The following is a 19,035-nucleotide window of genomic DNA, read 5'->3' as shown; positions in this document are numbered from 1 at the left end:
CACATCGGAATTAATGTTACATGGCTCCCTACTCATCAATGTGAGGATAATATTAAATAAAACACATGTTTAAAAATAAGGTCTTTACATTTATGTGTTGGAAAAAATGCATTTATTTGTTAGTATGTGAATTTGATGTATGCATATGAATGTCTAGCAAAGGATAAAATTTTATATTTGAAATTTGAGAAAACACTGTTACTTTAGCATTCCGGAGTGCATTTGAAAAAATTAAAAAAAAAAGGTCATGCTCAAAAGGAATGAAAAGTTGAGCAATTCAAATTCCAAGAAATGTTTCTCAATGCTTGCATATCCATATTCTATATCTAATAGATGGACCATACATGGGGATTCCTCAATCAAGGTTGAATACCATCATATTTTCTAATTATTACCATTATCACTGTTAGAGTGAAGCGGGGCTTCTAATTGTTGTTCTGACTTTTTCTAATAAATAAATAAATAAATTTGTACACATGCTTACACTTAAGGAAAAATGCCTTAGAAAAGACACAATGGAAACCTAGGTGGAACTCCAAAATAATGGAAGTATATCTTCTAATATTTACATTTTTAATAGAAGGATAAATGTTGTCAAAACATTTCATACAAAATTTCTTCAAAGGCCAATCTTTGCAAAAGGTAATAAACCATGCACTATTCATGTTGATAACTCAATAAACAAACCATCTATGCAAAGCTTGATGTTTAAATGATTTAAGTTTGAAGGAAATATTTACTCATTTTATGCACGCAATCACATTACTAAAATTGATTTCTACACAATAAGGAAGATATGTTAAGTTGTTTTAGATTGCCACCTACTTATCCATATTTATTTAAGTCTCAATTATCTCCTCACAAATGACTCCTTTTGTGATTGTTGTGTCCCTCTATGGTAGTATTCATTGCTCTATAGCTAATAGCCCACAACCTCCCTTGCATGTGCCTTTTGGCACTTTAACTACTTGTAAAGGACTTGAGATTAAGCTATGTATCAATGTAGAAACAACATTTCTACACTAGAATATGATGTCAAACATGGGTAGGGGGCGGGGTGGGAAGGGGGTTGGGGGGGGCGGGGGGTTGCGGGGGATGGTAGGGTAGGGGGTGGCAGGGGGTTGGTGGGGGGGTAAGGGTAAGGGCAGGGGGGGTGGGGGGGGGGGGGGGGGGGGGGTTTGGGGGGGGGTAAGGGCAGGGGGTGGGAGGGGGGCAGGGGGGAGAGGGGGTGCGGCCGGGGGGCAGGGGGGTGGTGGGGGGTAGGGGGTGGGGGGTAAGGTAAGGGTGGGGGGTGGGCGAGGGGTGTGGAGGGGGGTAGGGCGCGAGGCCCATGGGGCCGGTGTTAAGGAAGGGGGGGAGGAGTTGAGATTGGAGGGGAATGGGAGTTAGGGGGTGGGCTTATCGGGAGGAGATTTGTGGGGTAGGGAAGGAAGAGTTGGGGAAATGGTGCATGGGTGGGTGAGTTGGGGGTAGCAAGGGCTAGCGCATGGGTAGGGCAGAAGGGGGAAGAGGGCATGGGTGAATGGGAAAGATCGGTAATGGGTTGGGGGAAGGGGGCACGACGACGGCCTACCCACGGTTATTGGGTGATTGAGTTTGAATAATTGTTTAAGACAGTTTATATAACTGATGTATGCATCGTATCTTCAAATAAAATTAACATTTTCCATATTTTGTTAAATGAGAAGTTATGAAGCATTTTTATGTTGTTGGATTATGTCTTAAGTATGATAAATTTTATTGTTTAAATATCTACAATGCAATATCAAATTAGAGATATAATGTCTGTTTTATTCAGTATACAAATAAAGACTTTTGAATTCATTCAGTGATATAATTTGTTCATAATGTCATGTTTTTTTAGTTTTATAGTTGAAAAAATTTCAATTTCTTTTGTATCTAGCATGTTGTGGTTGAAAACATGTTAAATTTATACTTAGGAAAGAAAAATGATATTCTACCAGAAACATTAATGTGTTTTTTCCTTAAAATTTAACTTTGTTTGAGACATAAAAAATTGGTTTTATTAGCATTTTTTAAAAAGTTTGAAAATTGACCCTAAAAAAAAAAATCTTTATTCCAATATCAACACTTTCGTTTTGAAGCTATATTTTGCACGAAAATTTCGTAGTAAATTTCGTAGTCATTGCCATTTTTAAAACACGTTCAAAATTGACACCTAAAAAAAAAAACATTGTTCCAGTATACACACTTTTCGTTTTTAGCACTGTTTTTGATGTTTTTTTCGGGTTTTTTGGCCAAAGTTGCCGTTTCAAAGTTTACATTGTTCCAATAGTCATTAGGCAATTTCCTTCCTTTCAACATTCTCCTTTCCATGTTCATAATTATCATATTATTTCTCTCTTCCACACCATCATTCTACGGTTTGTACCTAGTTGTAAACTACCTTTTGATTCCATGTTGTTTACAGTAATCATGGAATGCCTTTGAATCATATTCTCCACCACGATCTAGCCTCAATACCTTGATCTGTTGATCACTTTGGTTCTTTTCTAAGGCTTTGAATTCTTTGAACTTTGAAAAAGTTTCATACTTATACTTCACAAAATAAACCAAAGTCTTTCTACTATAATAATCGATGAAATATAGGAAGTAAAAACTTCCACCAATTGATTGTGTTCTGATAGGTCCACACAGTCTATATGAACTAGCTCTAGTGGATGTTTTGCTATGTATGAAACTCCTTTTGGAAAACTCTCATGGTGTTTCTTTGTTAGGTCCCTATAATACTAGTGACTAACCCATTACTATTGTAGTTGTATCCCTTATTAATATTGTTGTGCCCCTATTGTCCCCATATTGTTATTATTGTGCCCCATAGAATCCCTCTATTTGTTATAGACATTTTTGTGCCTTACAACTCCAAGCATGAAATGTCCATAAACCAAGGGCTCCTAAGTCCCTAAAAGTGTTGTTCTAACCCCTAAAGGAACAAGGTCAACAGATTACATCTTCTCCCAGAAGTTCTCCACCAGAAACTGCTCAGAATTGGTCAAAACAGGATCATTTCAGTTGCTCCACTGGCTAAGTGTGTTGCATTGCACCTAAATACACTGTGAGGGTGCGTTGCATTTCAAAACTCCCTTCTGTAGGGTGCGATGGGCGAGAAATGACAAATGGCAGTGTCATTCCGCGAGGTGGAGAGGCAATGGAAGCTTCCAGAATCTTCTCCTGTGACACTTGCCTCACTGAGTTCGACCAAAGATGAGTAAGAGGCCCTCAGTCTCCAAGTGGAAGCAAGAACTGACAGAGAGAAGACACTAATCAAATCATAAGCTAACTCATCCTCCTTACACACATCTATATATGGATCCCTCATCCCAGAGATCCGGAGGCTGGAATTTTGCATATTGTAAGGAATTGTTGTTGGTTTCTAGAGACATACATCAGATTGTTGGGTGATTTATGCTTTGTTTGAGGTGAAGAGGTGCTTCTTTGCTGGGAGGTTGATGATGGGTCGGAATCACTGGTTGTAACTCCTCCTGGATCTTTTCTTGCTTATCAATAAAAACTATTTGAGTTTTCCTCCATGCTTTTTGTATCATTGATGCTTGTTACATTTTGTGTGGTTAACTTAAATCTGATCCTAAGTTGTTTATGAATATAGATCTTTGTCTTTGTATAGTGCTCTTCCTCTGTGATCTTACAGGTACTTTGTGAAGTTGGGCATGCAAGGGAGCTGGTAGCTGGAGACTATCAAAGAAGAGAGGGATTGAATCAAAGGATTAGCGCAAGACACAAGTTGGTTCTTTCTATTCCCCTCTATCTATAATTCATAAAGGAAATACAAAAGTAGTTTTTCTCTGTTTGTTTCTAAGGCAGCTGTCACACCTTAGTGGGATAGAGTAGTTCTAAATAGACACTTTTCCCTGTAACAAAATGGCGACTCCGCTGGGGAATGTCTAATTAGTTTGTTTGTGTATCATTCTTTGTTGTTTGTTTCATAAACTTATAAGTAGCTCTCGAACTGCATTTGCCATAACAAATGCAAAGTAGATAACTGTTGCTTCAATCTATTCACTGGATCTGTTTATGATTTAAACAGCTGATGCTCAGACTATCTGATTGCCCTTGTGATAGCTCTTAGATCCTCCTTAGATCTACCCCTGATTGTTGCACTACTGATTGCTTTTTACTCGGCCAAAAACCAAGGACTGAACTGCAAACTGTGACCCAGAACCCGGACAGAGTCTCGTTTCTGGCCCAGCGCAGGTACTATTCAGAGATCCTGAATTTCAGCGCACTTCCCGAAAGGGAAACCTGCGCTGCATTTCAAATTCTCTGTGTTACAGGTGCGCTGATCAGACTAGCTCTGTGCAGCTGTGGTTCCTGTGCTTCATTCTTTCCAGTTCTATCCCTGAATTTTGCTGCCTGTGATCAGTATATGCATGTTTGAAGCCTCTTTTCCTTATTGTTATTCCCCTCCTTTGTACAAAAGAACTGTAGATGTTTTTATGTGTTTGTTGAGTCGTTTACAGTTTTCCATTGCAAAAGTAGAATAGTCGTACTTTCGTCCTTTGATTTGAATCTGTCGTAAGTGTCGATTTCGATCATAGGAGAAAGTTTAGTTGCTGTTGATGGTCGATTATGCTGTTACTATTGCTTTTGGTCTGAATTTGTGATTTTCTAGTGTCAAGAACAAGTGTTCATTTCAAAATCGTAAGGTGTCGTAATCATCTCTGTTTTTTGATTTCGAAAAAGAGCTTGTTCATATTTGTCGCTTGAAAAGAAATTCAGATTTGTACATCAACTTTATTTTTAGCATCAATACTAAGAAAGTCGAAAAACAAATACATGCATGTGCATTTGCATATAGACAGTCTGTTTGGCATGATTTAGGAAAGTGCAGTTACGGTGTGCTCTTTGCTCTTTGCGAAAAGATTGTGTCTTTCTTTTCCCTTAGTAGCTAGGATTTTCATTGCACAAAAGAGATAAAAGTTTGTTTATCATCTTTAGATTGCATTTTAGGAATTACATCTACATCTCGTGGTGAACCCGAAAGGAAAACTTCATAAACAAGATCAACTTAAAATAAATTCAATGAATCTAACAATGCTTTGGAACTTAACGCACAACATTTAGAGGTCTAGGCTAGAGACGTATTCCGGCATCGTAAAGCCTGGTAACTATTGTCCTCACAGATGGTTGGGTGATTCCTCCACTTTGAGATGATAAGTGCCAGTACGGACTTGTGCTCCCACGTACCGTCGAGTATATTTTGGGAGACCCCTATAGGCTTAAATCCTTTATCCCTAGGAAGTCGTGTCTGCCGCCCTATCGATCTCAATGCACTGAACATAGCATTCGGGAAGATTGACTGCCGTACCGTAAAAAGTATTCTGCAGTTTTGCGATTGGTTTGGTACTCCCTCTACCTAGATCTCCAGAGTAGTCCCTTTCGTTCCTTTTCAGAATCCTTAACGGAAAAGGTCCATCTGAGCACTTGTCACTTCAGGTTCATTAAAAATCGAAGGTGACTAGAGTCATCTTTTGTTTTTTATCGACTCTTAAAAACTAAAAAAACAAGTTGTGTCAAAGCATCTAAAAATTTATTTTAAACGAAATATTCATTACCCCTTTCCTACGTTGATCTTGGGTTGAGAAAATGGAGTCCACCAACCAAGGAATTCCCCTTGGAGGAAATCCTAGGCCCTTCTCCTCTTGGGGAGATGTTGGTGCACCCCATATGGCCACATTGTCGCTTCCAGGACTGACAATTGGTTTGTCTGTATGGCTCTTCTCAACCTCTGTCGTTCAGAACACCACTATTCCTGAACAATTGAATCAGCAATTAGACGAGTCCAGAGTTACCCACCAACCTTCTACTTCCTCTAATTCTTCCTCTCCTCCTCCCTCTTCGCTTGATGGGGCTGGTAAAGCCAAAAGTCAAGTTCCTAAGTAGAAGAAGGAAAAGAAGAAGAAAGAGAAGAAGAAGAAGGAGCCGAAAGCGAATGGGGGCAAACGAGTGTCGTCTAACGAAAATCCACACACTGCACCGACCAAGCCTAAATCGCCATGTGTCATTTGCAAAGGAGACCACTTTCACAGATATTGTCCTTGCATCCCTCAGATCTTAAGGGACTGGTCTCCTCATTTGCACAACCCGGTGTCGTCAACCTCTGATGATCATGTTGAAAACACACCGTCAACAAGTGAAAGTGAAGCCCCAAGACAAAAAGGAAAATATAGATTTCCTTGTAAACTGTGTGAAGGCGATCATGCCGTTCACCATTGTCCCTTCTTAGATGAAGCTAAAAGAGTTTTGGATGATCGTCCAGTTTCACTGTTACGACTTCCTCCTGGATATAAAAAACTCTTGCCGAGTCCATCACTAGTCGAAAATCCGGCTGACCCGCTCAGGTGGTCAGCCGAAGCATTTGTCATTGAAGATGAACCATCTAAATCCATACCAGACAAAAGTCAAAAGGTCGAGGTGGCAGTTGACCCGGTCTTGCCTTCAGAGGTTCCATCTTCAGATGATACAATCACTGAAGAGAACAAGGATGACACCGTCCAAATTCTTTTCATAAGCACAGACTCCAACGAACATGGGGGAAATTTACCCGTTCCTTTACTGCAGGAAGGAAGTTCGTCAGAGTCGTACCCAGCCGTCTATTCGGTCCCACCTCCAAGCAACCTAGTTGTCTCCTTCGACTGGAATCAACTAGGCAGACCCCGTTTACCAGCTGGTGTACCATTCTGAATTATTGTTCAAATATATAGAATGGTTATGGTTGGTACCATCATAGATGAGGGGGCTTCTGTGAGTATCCTTTCCTCAACTGCTTGGAAAGCGCTTGGTTCGCCATCGCTTTTGCCTGAGATGAGAAATCTGACAGGCTTTGATAAAGGAACCAGTCGACCGTTAGGGATCCTTCCCGATGTGCCCATAACATTGAGAGGGAAAACCATTCACATGAATGTAATGGTAGTTCAAGGACCCCTGGATTACAATCTACTCCTTGGGCGAGACTATATTTATTGCATGAGAGCCATTGTCTCATCACTCTTTAGAGTGATGTGTTTTCCGCACGAAGGAAGAGTGGTCAAGCTCATGGACCAGCTTTCATTTCTCGGATCACGCATAGAAAATAGTCATATACCATCCCTGAATGGTCTTTTCATGCAAGAAATGTCTCAATCTCCAGTCCGTCCACCCGATGAGTGCGAGTGATTCAGGGGGACATGACTGAAACCCAGGGGGCATGCATCCTGGTCTACTTCAGCAGGAAAACTTCGGGTATAAGGTAGGTTTCCGTGAGAGAATATGACCTCCGTACTCCCATCCGTGATTGGAAGGGGGAGTTGGACTGGAACAAGATCCTCTTGTCAAAGTTATGTCAGGGACGGTCACGCCATACCATCCGCTCACCTTTGTTTATTTCGGTAGACATCGCCGAAGAAGTGTTTTGTTTGCGCTGTGAATAGAACAATCTTTGGGTAACCTGTAAGAGGTAGGCCTCTCTCGGTAAAACAAATGTTTTAACGGACTAAAGAAGGGGTAACCTTGAAACTCTGTTTTATACCTGGGGGCATGCAAACCTTTTGGAATGCAAGCGAAGAGCGACTATTTATTTTTTAAATTTTTAGGACCTCTAACCCTTTAAACTCGTAGGATTGGTCGTTTCCTAACTTGCATAAAGAAAGGATGTGGGGCAAAACTCTAAAAGTTGTCGTTTTTATGTGAGACATTCTTATCACAAGACTGGATTAATCGAGCAGTTTTAGCACATAGTTCAAGCTCGTTAAAAAATAAACATAAGACATGAGCAAATGTTTCCACCCGTGTTTAAGCTCATTAAAAAATGAACTATTCCCTGGTAAATAATTATCATGAATGTAGTACTTCAGCCGTTAAAGCCTTGGTCATGTTTGCACTGTCACCTCCACTTTTCATTGGCCAATCATTCACCTCCATTGGATTGTTTACCCATTTTGAGGAACAGATGCGAAGAGTGATCTCACTAGCCATCCTTGTGACACTACCGTGATTGGAAAATTCCAAACCTTACCTGGAATCAGTTGCTACCTGTTTTATCACTCGTTCCTCAAAAGACGAGTCTCCTTTAAGCTCTTTTCAACTGACTCGTAAAATATGAAAAGATTGTCGAGCCATTGGCCTCTCCAACTCATTAAAGGGATAGGAAGTGCTATCCCTCCTCTAGATTTTAATCTTTTTGGACCTGAGGGATTATTACACAAAAAGATCGAGCGCTTGTTTTGTTCGGCTCGTTAAAACTATCGAAAATTCATCCCTTCTGTATTGTTTTATACTTTTTCGGACTTAAGGGATTAGATGACGAAAAAGGAATTTTGGAGTTACCTTTACTTTCCTTTTCAGACTCTCTAAAATTGAAAAGGACCAAGTTATCTTTGTCGTTAAACTCGTTAAAAACATTAATAGCGACAAACTTGTCTTTAAACAAGAACAAGTTTCACTATCGCTAGGCTCGTTAAAACATAGCGATGGGTTTGCCCGAAGGGAAAATTATAGAACAAGCATATGTTATCCTCCTCAAGCTTGACAAAAATAAAGAGGTACTGGTCAGCAATGACTGGGGAAAAATTGGGAAGAAAACTCAAAGAAACTTTGTTGGTAGCAAGTCGCTCTTGAACATGACACTTCCACTTCATGTCCGAGTCGGGTTGGGTTGTTTCATTCACCGGTCACATCACCATGGTCACACCATACCATCCACATTTGGGGTTAATGCTACCAATCCATCACATCAGTGTCGCCGATATGTTCAAGAGAAGTCATCCAGAGAATTCACCTGTGTCTCACCCACTACCATACATTATATTCCATTCTTTCATGACCGCCACCCTGAACCTTATATCACCAGATCGTTTTCACCTCCATCAAAATCATTTGCTCCGTTCCGTGTCATTGATGTGGGATTCATTAAGGCCCTCCTGTGACGGATCACTTCTTGTCGACATCAGCTCATTATCCAAGAAGTTGATCTAGGGACACCCCCTTCAGTACTTTGAAGCTTGCATGCCTCAATGGCAAGTTTCTCACTTCCGGCGATAGGTTTATATCAATGGCCTTTGACCGAAAGATTTTGTGTGGTGTTCGACGCCAAGTCCTTTATTCACACCACGTGAATTGTACTGCAGTACCTTGAGGATCATTATCATTATCGGTGATTCCTCTCGCGCTTGTTAACAGTTTACATCATTGACTGGTAATCAAGCGATGTCTTTCCATGTTCGACTTCAAAACATTTCTCACATGGATCGACTTGTACTTCGAGTAAAGATCAGACGAGATTGAATACCTCGGATCTAGTTTCATCCATCCGGGCTGCAATATATATTCAGGGAAATAAAGACATCAAATGTACATCATTGCAGCACAGATAATCATCCTACCAAAAGGATGATGGCTCTATCAGAATCATCAGTCTACACTCAGACAATTGTCTGTCCTATGTACATGAAAATGAATTTATAAAGCTGAGCATGGGAATGCCCGCCTCAGCTAGATCATGAAAACAGTATGAAGATAATGTATTGTATTGTATCTTATTACAGGTCTCCTCCCAGCATTGAAAGAACTTCGGATCCTCATAATAAAGCATTTCACCCGACACCAAAAGGTTAACGGCCTCATACTTTAGGGTGCAACTGTTATAGACATTTTTGTGCCTTACAACTCCAAGCATGAAATGTCCATAAACCAAGGGCTCCTAAGTCCCTAAAAGTGTTTTTCTAACCCCTAAAGGAACAAGGTCAATAGATTACAGCTTCTCCCAGAAGTTCTCCACCAGAAACTGCTCAGAGTTGGTCAAAACAGGATCATTTCAGCTGCTCCACTGGCTAAGTGCATTGCATTGCACCTAAATACACTGTGAGGGTGCGTTGCATTTCAAAAATCCCTTCTGTAGGGTGCGATGGATGAGAAATGACAAATGGCAGTGTCATTCCGCGAGGTGGAGAGGCAATGGAAGCTTCTAGAATCTTCTCCTATGACACTTGCCTCACTGATTTCGACTAAAGATGAGTAAGAGGCCCTCAGTCTCCAAGTGGAAGCAAGAACTGACAGAGAGAAGACACTAATCAAATCATAAGCTGACTCATCCTCCTTACACATATCTATATATGGATCCCTCATCCCAGAGATCCGGAGGCTGGAATTTTGCATATTGTAAGGAATTGATGTTGGTTTCTAGAGACATACATCAGATTGTTGGGTGATTTATGCTTTGTTTGAGCTGAAGAGGGGCTTCTTTGATGGGAGGTTGATGATGGGTTGGAATCACTGGTTGTAACTCCTCCTGGATCTTTTCTTGCTTATCAATAAAAACTATTTGAGTTTTCCTCCATACTTTTTGTATCATTGATGCTTGTTACATTTTGTGTGGTTAACTTAAATCTGATCCTAAGTTGTTTATGAATATAGATCTTTGTCTTTGTATAGTGCTCTTCCTCTGTGATCTTAAAGGTGCTTTGTGAAGCTGGGCATGCAAGGGAGCGGGTAGCTGGAGACTATCAAAGAAGAGAGGGATTGAATCAAAGGATTAGCGCAAGACACAGGTTGGTTCTTTCTATTCCCCTCTGTCTATAATTCATAAAGGAAATACAAAAGTAGTTTTTCTCTGTTTGTTTCTAAGGCAGCTGTCACACCTTAGTGGGATAGAGCAGTTCTAAATAGACACTTTTCCCTGTAACACTATTGTTATTTTTGTGCCTTTATATTATTATTGTTAGGTCGGCTTGGTTATATTGTAAACCATTAGACTCCTATATATAGAAAGGAGGTTTTGTCATTTGTATCATCAAAGATTTGTTCAATTATGTAATGTAAAGGAGGTTTCCCCCTCGAAGAGGCTCAATTATAAGGCATTCATCTATCTTTTTGTGAGCTGGTTTCATAACATTTGGTATCAGAGCTTTGGATTCTAGGGTTTCACTGCTCCAAACAGGTCATCGTGGAATTTGCACTATAACTTTTTTTCTACGACGTTTCAGATGCTAAAACAAAAACCCATTAGGTTTGAAATCATGCTAAACCTTGGTTCCAAAATTCAGATATTTTCGCATTATATTTGCGGAGATATGATCTGAGGAAGTTTCCCTTTGTGCAGACTCCCGAATTACATTCCAAATAGGTGACCTAGGGGAAATAGTCATAACTTTTGTTTTGAGCATCAAATTTAAATTTCATCAAAAGTTACACAAAAAGAACGGACCATAGTTTCCTGTGTATATTTTTCAGATCCTAAGGTCAAAACAGTGACACATGGCACTTCATACAAGTTCGCTCTTCGGAAAAGGTATATAGTCAGGTCATCTTGGGAGATTGTGCATAACTCTTTCTAGGAGAATCTAAATTCGATCAGACTGGTGGCATTGGAAAGAGGACGCAGAGGGCTACTACAGATCACAATTTTAAAACTGGAAGATCTGAAATTACAGAGATACGTCAGATTCAATATCGAGCTCCTAAAGTAGAATATTTATTTCTATTTGTTCCCTTTAGAGCTGAAATTACAGAGATATGTCAGATGCAATATCGAGCTTCTTGACAACATTATATTAAACAATATAAACTAAGGTGATATAAGGTATTCAACATTTGATAGGCAAGTTTAATAGACCAAATATATATCATTTAACAGAGGTACCAAAGACTAAATAAACATAAAACCCCATGCATTTAATATCAAGAGATTAATATTCAAATGACTTTAAAATATAAAATCCCTAATATAAGTTGAGGCTGCCACAAAATACAAATTTGTAGCAGCCTTTCTTTTTGCATATTCAAATGTAAAGTAAAGTCATAATTCTTTGGTAAATCTTTTTGTTATGAAACCATAAACCAAGGTTCTTCACTCTCAATGAAAGTCTAGTGAAAGGGAATGCATCAGTAATAAAAAATGAAAAAAAGTAAAACTCATAAAAGAAATAAAAGGTATATCACATAACTTCTTGAGAAAAATAAAATAAACTATACATAATGTATCCAAACCAAATAAAAATAAAAACCAAAAACCAAAAATCGAGAGGGGCCCTTATCATTTGATGGCAAATGAGAGGGGAGTTGGTTGGCCTACCAACAATTGGAAAATTACTGAGTCAAATTGGTTATCTGTACTTGAAACATTATAGTAAGATCGAATAGAATCAATGTCACATGTCATGTACTAAATTTTTAATTTGTTTTTACTTTTATTTGTAAGTCAACACAAGTGTTCATTAGTACCTTCATAAAATAAATCATTTCACAGGTTTCAAAGTAAAACAAATTCATTAAGTATCCATAAGGATTCATAAATGTAATAGATTAAAATTATAAACAACAATTAGGAAAGTTGGCATCATAATAAGACTTCAATACCACAAAGAGAGCCACTGTTGCTAGCAGGCATTCATAGCCTCAACAACATTACCTTTTAATCCTCATATGTGCTAATATCCTATTCATTAGAAATGAATTCAGAGTTTTCAATCAAATTATTATTATTACTATTTTAATCAAGAGTAATTGAAAGCCACTTCCCTTGCTTGGTAACTAGATGATGGTAGTGCCATTCATAAGAACTAGCAAGAGTGAACAAGGCAACTCATGATGAGACCTCCTGTCTTTTGTCCAAATGACTAAAATAAATTACCCTAGCTTGGTGACTAGTTGTGGTAATTTCACTTCCATTAGAGCCTATGACCATGCTAGGTTGGCTCAATATGAGACCTCCTATCTCCCAATTAACAATTTTTCAATATGCTCCTTAAGAGGTGGTATGTTGAAAGAAGTTTACCCTTTCCATCTAAGATGATGTTGTTAAGAAATAACATGTTTAATATAAAATATGAATTCCTCTTAATAGAAGTGAACTTAAAGAGTCCCTGCAATTTTCTTTTAAAACAAATTGAAGGATACTTTTGAGAAAATGAATTGCATATTAAGAACAAACTAAAAGAAAATTTTCAGTAATTAGCATGTGAATTAATAAGTTTCTAATACATGAAAATATTAAAGATATTCCCAGGCAGTTTTATTGTGGAATATAAAAATAAAAAACACACACACAAAAGCGGCGTACAGGAAAAATAGAAAGCTTATGTGCAAAATTATTCAAACGAAGATCATGAAAAGTATCTTTTTTAAATTTGGACATTGACTGGGAGTGACTCAGGTCGGTGTTCCAAATTTTATAGTCGAAATGTGTTGGGTCCAATATTTTCTGTAATAATGAAAGGTCCCAACCATAACTTTTTGAACTTGGTGTGCTCCCCTTTATCCTCATGATCCTTATCCCATTTTAAAACAAAATCACCAACCTCAAAGTCCTTGTTAGAAGAAGACTTGTTTTCAAACCAACGATTAACCAATTCTTGATGTCGGTCAAACTTAGTTTTAGCTCTTTATCTTTCTTCCTTGAATTCAGTAAGTCATTATTTATGTTTTTCATGGTTGATGACTTAATTTCTTGAACACTTTAGGACAACTGTAGAGAAGGAATAAATATGTGAGGGGCATAATAACATTTCTACCATAGACAAGAAAAAAGGGTCAGTTTCCAATTGTAGCTTTTGGTGTAAAGCCCATAGTGCATTAAATAGCATAGTACGCCAATTTTTTAGATTTTCTGAAACCATTCTTTTAAGAATTTTCACTAAGATTTTATTTGAGGATTTAGCAATACCATTTCCTTGTGGATAATAATTTACTGAATATTTAATATTTATTCCCTTTTCTATAGCATATTCATCTAATTCATGAGATGAAACATATGACGCATTATCAAAGACAATAGATTTAGGAACACTAAAATGCTTGATGGTATGAGATTCAAGTAAATTAAAAACTTGATTTGGGTTTACCACAGGCATAGGTGTTTCCTCAAATCATCTCGTAAAATATTTAGTAGTTTTTATAATATATGTAACAACCCCTGGTTGATTTCCTATGTAAACAAATAAAATAATAACCAAGGTCATCGAACATGTATTACAAGATGAATGTTAAGAAAAAACATAGTAATGGGAATCACTCATGATTAATAAATGGTTGTGTAAATTGGAAAAGGAATTTGCAAAGGCAAAGTGGCATTTATTGGCATTTATTTATGAAAATGATGGAAAATAGCAGAAAAGGAAGGTGAAAGGTCACATAATTGTGTGTGAGGAAAATTGAAGGAAAATTAATGAAAATGAAGAAGATAGAGGCCTCAATTATCAAATGGCTTATGAGGATTAGTTCATAGCGTTTTATAAGTGTGATGACCTTTTGTCAATTTTAGCTTGGGGCTCTCTCTCTATTTTTTCTCTCTCATACTCTTGCACACTTAGAGAAACCTTGGAGGATGCTTGGAGCATTCTAATTTTCATTGGAATTGGAGAAAGAAGGAAAACGAAAACTAGGAAAGTGCAAGGGGACAGTGGGATCAACAACTATAGCTGGATTTATTTTCAGGTATTGAGTTGCATGTATTATTTCCTTGCTAGTTTCAGCATGCATGATATATGCATGTGGTTATTTGGTTATGATCTGTCATTAGCATGGAGGATTGTCTGGATTGTAGTGGTTTTTCCTAGACTAGCCATTTCCTAGATAACCAAGGTGTTGTTGGTTTTCCACTTGTTGTTTCTTATTGGTGCTTAGGATCCTTATGGTTGTGGGTTGAGTTACTAGTTCCTACAGCCGTTGGTTGGAACAAATGCTCTGGAGCCCCAAAACAACATGGGTTGAGTTACTAGTACTGGAGCCTTGGTTGGACAAATGCTCTATAGCCTTGGAAGGTCGTGAGTTGAGATATTAGTTCCTAGAGCCGTGGTTGGGACAAATGCTCTGGATCCCTAGATAACTTGGATAGAGACCGATCTGGTCGGTGTTAGTGATTTCCAATGATAAGGTGGAATCATTGGTTGAGGTTTGAGGTGGTTTGGCCTCTGGAAGCCTGGTTTGGTTTTGCCTAGTTTATTCCATGAAATCCCACATTCATGCTTGGAATATGGCATAGGGGTGATTGGATGAAAGATGAATTTGGTTCAGCCCAATCTATGGTCGGGTGGTACAAGGAATTCACTGACTTGGTTGGATTTTGCATATGTTAATAACTACTATTTTCCTCTTGTATTTCCATGAGTAATCATACTTTTTATTATGTGGATTTGATGGTTGTTTTATCATGGTGTATATGTTTTTCATTTACTGGTTATGTTTTGGTTATATCATGTAGATTTTCAATGGCTCTTGATGTGGGTGATTTGTTGATGAATGGTTAATGAATGCATGAGATAATATATGTTATTGTAGCTATTATGAGATGAAATTAGACCTTCTTGACAATTATCAGATAAGTATTAGATCCTTATGTTTAATTATGCATTCATGACCTGTAGATTACATGTTCACCATATATTTGATGAAATGACTATCATGGTTAGGGTTGGTTAGGTCAAGTATTTGATCAAGTTTTGTATGAGTGGCCTTGTCTTAATGTTATTTATCATTCTAGAAAGCCTCATTAAATTCTGGGCAATGGTCTGGAGACAAACCCTAAAAAGGTGGCACTGATTCTCAGGTCACAGGCTCACAACTGAGAAATTTGGACTGCAACCGCACGATGTAGTGTTATGCATGTGACTGGATGCCTACACTTTCATCGATGTAGTGTTATTCCTATGAATGGGAGTCTAGGTCAGTGAAATAACTATCGAGCTCATGATTTGCATACATGGAGTGATGTTTTAGCTCCTGGGGTCTTGTAGCTCCTTACGAAGGTCAGTAAAGGTTCAATTGTCGGCCCCACTTCCATAAGTGAAGATTGGATGTTGGGTCATGCCTTAGAAGCTATTTATCTCATGTTCACCTCGGTAGGCTAGTGAAATTAGGTAAATGTTGGAGGGGCGGTTACAGAATGGTATTAGAGCTCCCAGGTTCAACACTTAGACTAGATGGGCGGAATGTGTTTGTCATGCATGCATGTCAGTATCTATATGTTTGTTATGCATGTATTGTTATGGTTATGATTGTCATGCATGAGGCAATTGTATGTAGTTGGTGTTATCATGCATGATGTCAACATATTGATATGATTATGTATATATACATGTATCATGTTAATTTGGATTGATTTTGCAGACAAGATAACCTCCGCTAAACTTCATTGAGGTATGTTGATTATGTTTATGTTTGGTTTATCTAACATGGAACGTTTGCAGGAAGTAGAGGATCAAAGACACAAGAAAAATGGTGGACTACAGTTCACGTGACTCTCCCTACAAATCAGATGAGAAACATGGTGATGACTACTCCCCTTATATAGCAGATACTTTGAGAAGTTTGAAAGAAGAAATCAAGATTTGTAAGGCAGATAATGAAAGAATAATTCAGTTACAAGAAAGACTTTATAAGGCACAGGATAAACAAGCAGAGGTTATTCTAGTGATCCTTCATAGTTTGTTAGGCTTGCAGAGATAGGGACCACTTAGGATCAGTCATGGATAGGAGGAAGGGACCAATGGGGCATATGGAAGTAGATCTTAGTAGGAATACAAGTTTTACAGGGATGATACAGACATAGATGGTAAGTTCTTGGACACACTTGATAGGAAGGGTAATGTCGTGGGTTCTATTCTAGTTCTAGTTCAGAGAGACAAAATCATCATCACCATCACCATCCATATAGGAGGAGTGACAAGCAGTACTTTCTAGAGGAGTTTAAGAAAGAAAATCCTCCTTCATTTAATAGAGAAATGAAGAAATCGCTAGATGCAGAAGCTTGGTTTCTTGGGATGAATAAGTTTTTTCGGTTGCATGATTACTCAAAGAACATGAAAGCCCTGATAGCTACCTTCAATATTATTGGGAAAGAAAACATTTGGTTGGAATATGTAAAGAATTTCAGAAACATTCAGGAAGAGGAGTTGACTCGGAGTGAGTTCGAGATATTTTTCAGGAAGAATTATTTATCTTAGAGATACTACGATGATAGGGCGAAGGAGTTTTATGAGTTAAAGATGGGATCTATGACTGGTGAGGAGTACACTATAATATTCTTGGAGTTGTTGTGATATGTGACTTATCTTAAGGAGGATAAAGCAATTATTCAAAGATTCATCAATGGGTTGCTAGTATCATTGAAAGATGGGATTGAGTTTGATTAGCCTAGATCACTAGAGGAAGTTATCAGAAAGTTGAAGCACTATTACGAGCAATCAAAGCATAAGACTGAGTCTAAGTAGAATAAGGGAACATGGGTCAAGAAGAGAGGAAAATCACAAGGTACATATGACAAGGAGAATGTAACACCCCACAAGAAGTTCAATGCATCTGATAGAGGATAGGGATTTTAGTCTGAGGATCAGAATAAGGATGATGGAAGGAAGCCTTTGCAGTGTTGTACTTCTAGCAAGGATCATCGTACGAGAGATTATCCACTACGTCAAGGTGGCAGAACGCATATTTACATTTCTCAAGAGGTGTAGATAGTTGGGGATGTTGGACAGAGTATTCCTTGGAAATATGCGGAAATGGATAACAAGCAGGTGGATCATTAGGAATTTATTATCGAGATGGGAAATAGTGTTTGTGATCAATTTGTTTCTATTTTAATTGACCCTGGATCTAATTATATTTATGTTAACCATGACCGGGTGGATAAGTGTTGTTTGAGAACAAAAATGCATGTTGAGTCTTGGTTAGTGTAGTTGGATACAGGTACTAAGAAAAGGGTTCATCATTGGGTAATAGTTTGTGAATTTGAGTTCAATGGTATGTCTACATTATCACATCTAAATGTGCTTCCATGGGGATCTACAGTATGATTCTAGGTATGGATTGGCTATACCTTCACAAGACTAAGGTAGATTTTTATGAAAATGCTATTAATTGCTTGGAAGGAAAGGGAGAATAAAGAATTTTGTAGGGTAAGAAGAAAGAAACATCAGTGAGGAAGGTTACAGCTGTGTAGGCCAAGCGTAGTCATAGGAAAGGATGTGTATTGTTTAAAATTCATATTTCTAATGATAAAGGTAAGGATGTTGAGGTCTTGAAGTGGTACCCTTTACTCAGGTAAGAGAGGAACTATTAGGATAAGTAAAAGAATCACCTATAGAAGAAATAGACTCGGCAGCTAGCTTGAAACTACCTTGACCTTTTATAATTTATGCAGGTTTAATTTCAAGGTCAAATTCTTGCAAGGTAGTCACTCAGTGAGCCGTTTTCTTGCCAAGTTCCTTTTGGATAAATAGGTTTCTAATTGTTGTGTATGGTACTATTACTTTTGTTTTAGATTTAAGCAGATGGAAATGAAAATGCTTAATTGCTTTATATATTTCAAATGCTTGGTTTTCCACCGGTGCATAATTTAATTTTTCTCCCTTAAAGGTGGAGCTCATAAAAGCAATAGGAACTTCTGTGTTTAAATCAGCTTTATGTGTAATCATGAAAACATAAGCTAAGTCTGAAGAAAAAGTGTACCAAATAAACTCTTTAGACAAATCAGGGCTAATGAGGGTAGGTGCCTTTGTAATAGCATGTCTAATAGTGTCAAAATCTTGTTTATGTGGTTCTTCCCACTTGAAAATAACAGTCGTCTTAACTAAGCCCTAAAAGGGTTTTATAATTTATGAAAAGTGATGAGCCTCAGTATTGCAACAAGAATGCTGAAACTCCCAAAGCTACCAACTTTAGTTATCAACCCGGGGTTCGTACAAACTTAAGAGGTGTCGGCACTATGTGTGCAACATACAATGTGTCCTTCCTTTGTTGTCATGATGTAATGGAGTGCATGTGCTGAAGTTAAATCCTAAACTAATTGCATAAAATGAAATGCTCAAAATGGAACCTTAACCTATTACAAGAAAGAAATTACAAGGAAAGAGAATGAAATCAAATGCTAAAACACACCATTTTCTAATTATCTCCTAAGAGGCTTTGCTTCAAAAGAATGCTAAGTTAACATGTATGTAGTCCTACTGTCCTAAGCATGTAGATTCAAACCATCAAACCTTCTACTGTTGTGCATGTAAATGAATAAAATAAATTTGTTTTTCTTTT

Source organism: Pinus tabuliformis, chromosome 8 (assembly GCF_031772625.1).
Source record: "Pinus tabuliformis cultivar Carrire ecotype Pingquan chromosome 8, CPIR1, whole genome shotgun sequence".
Classification (NCBI taxonomy): domain Eukaryota; kingdom Viridiplantae; phylum Streptophyta; class Pinopsida; order Pinales; family Pinaceae; genus Pinus; species Pinus tabuliformis.
Note: the sequence above shows the minus strand (reverse complement) of the source record.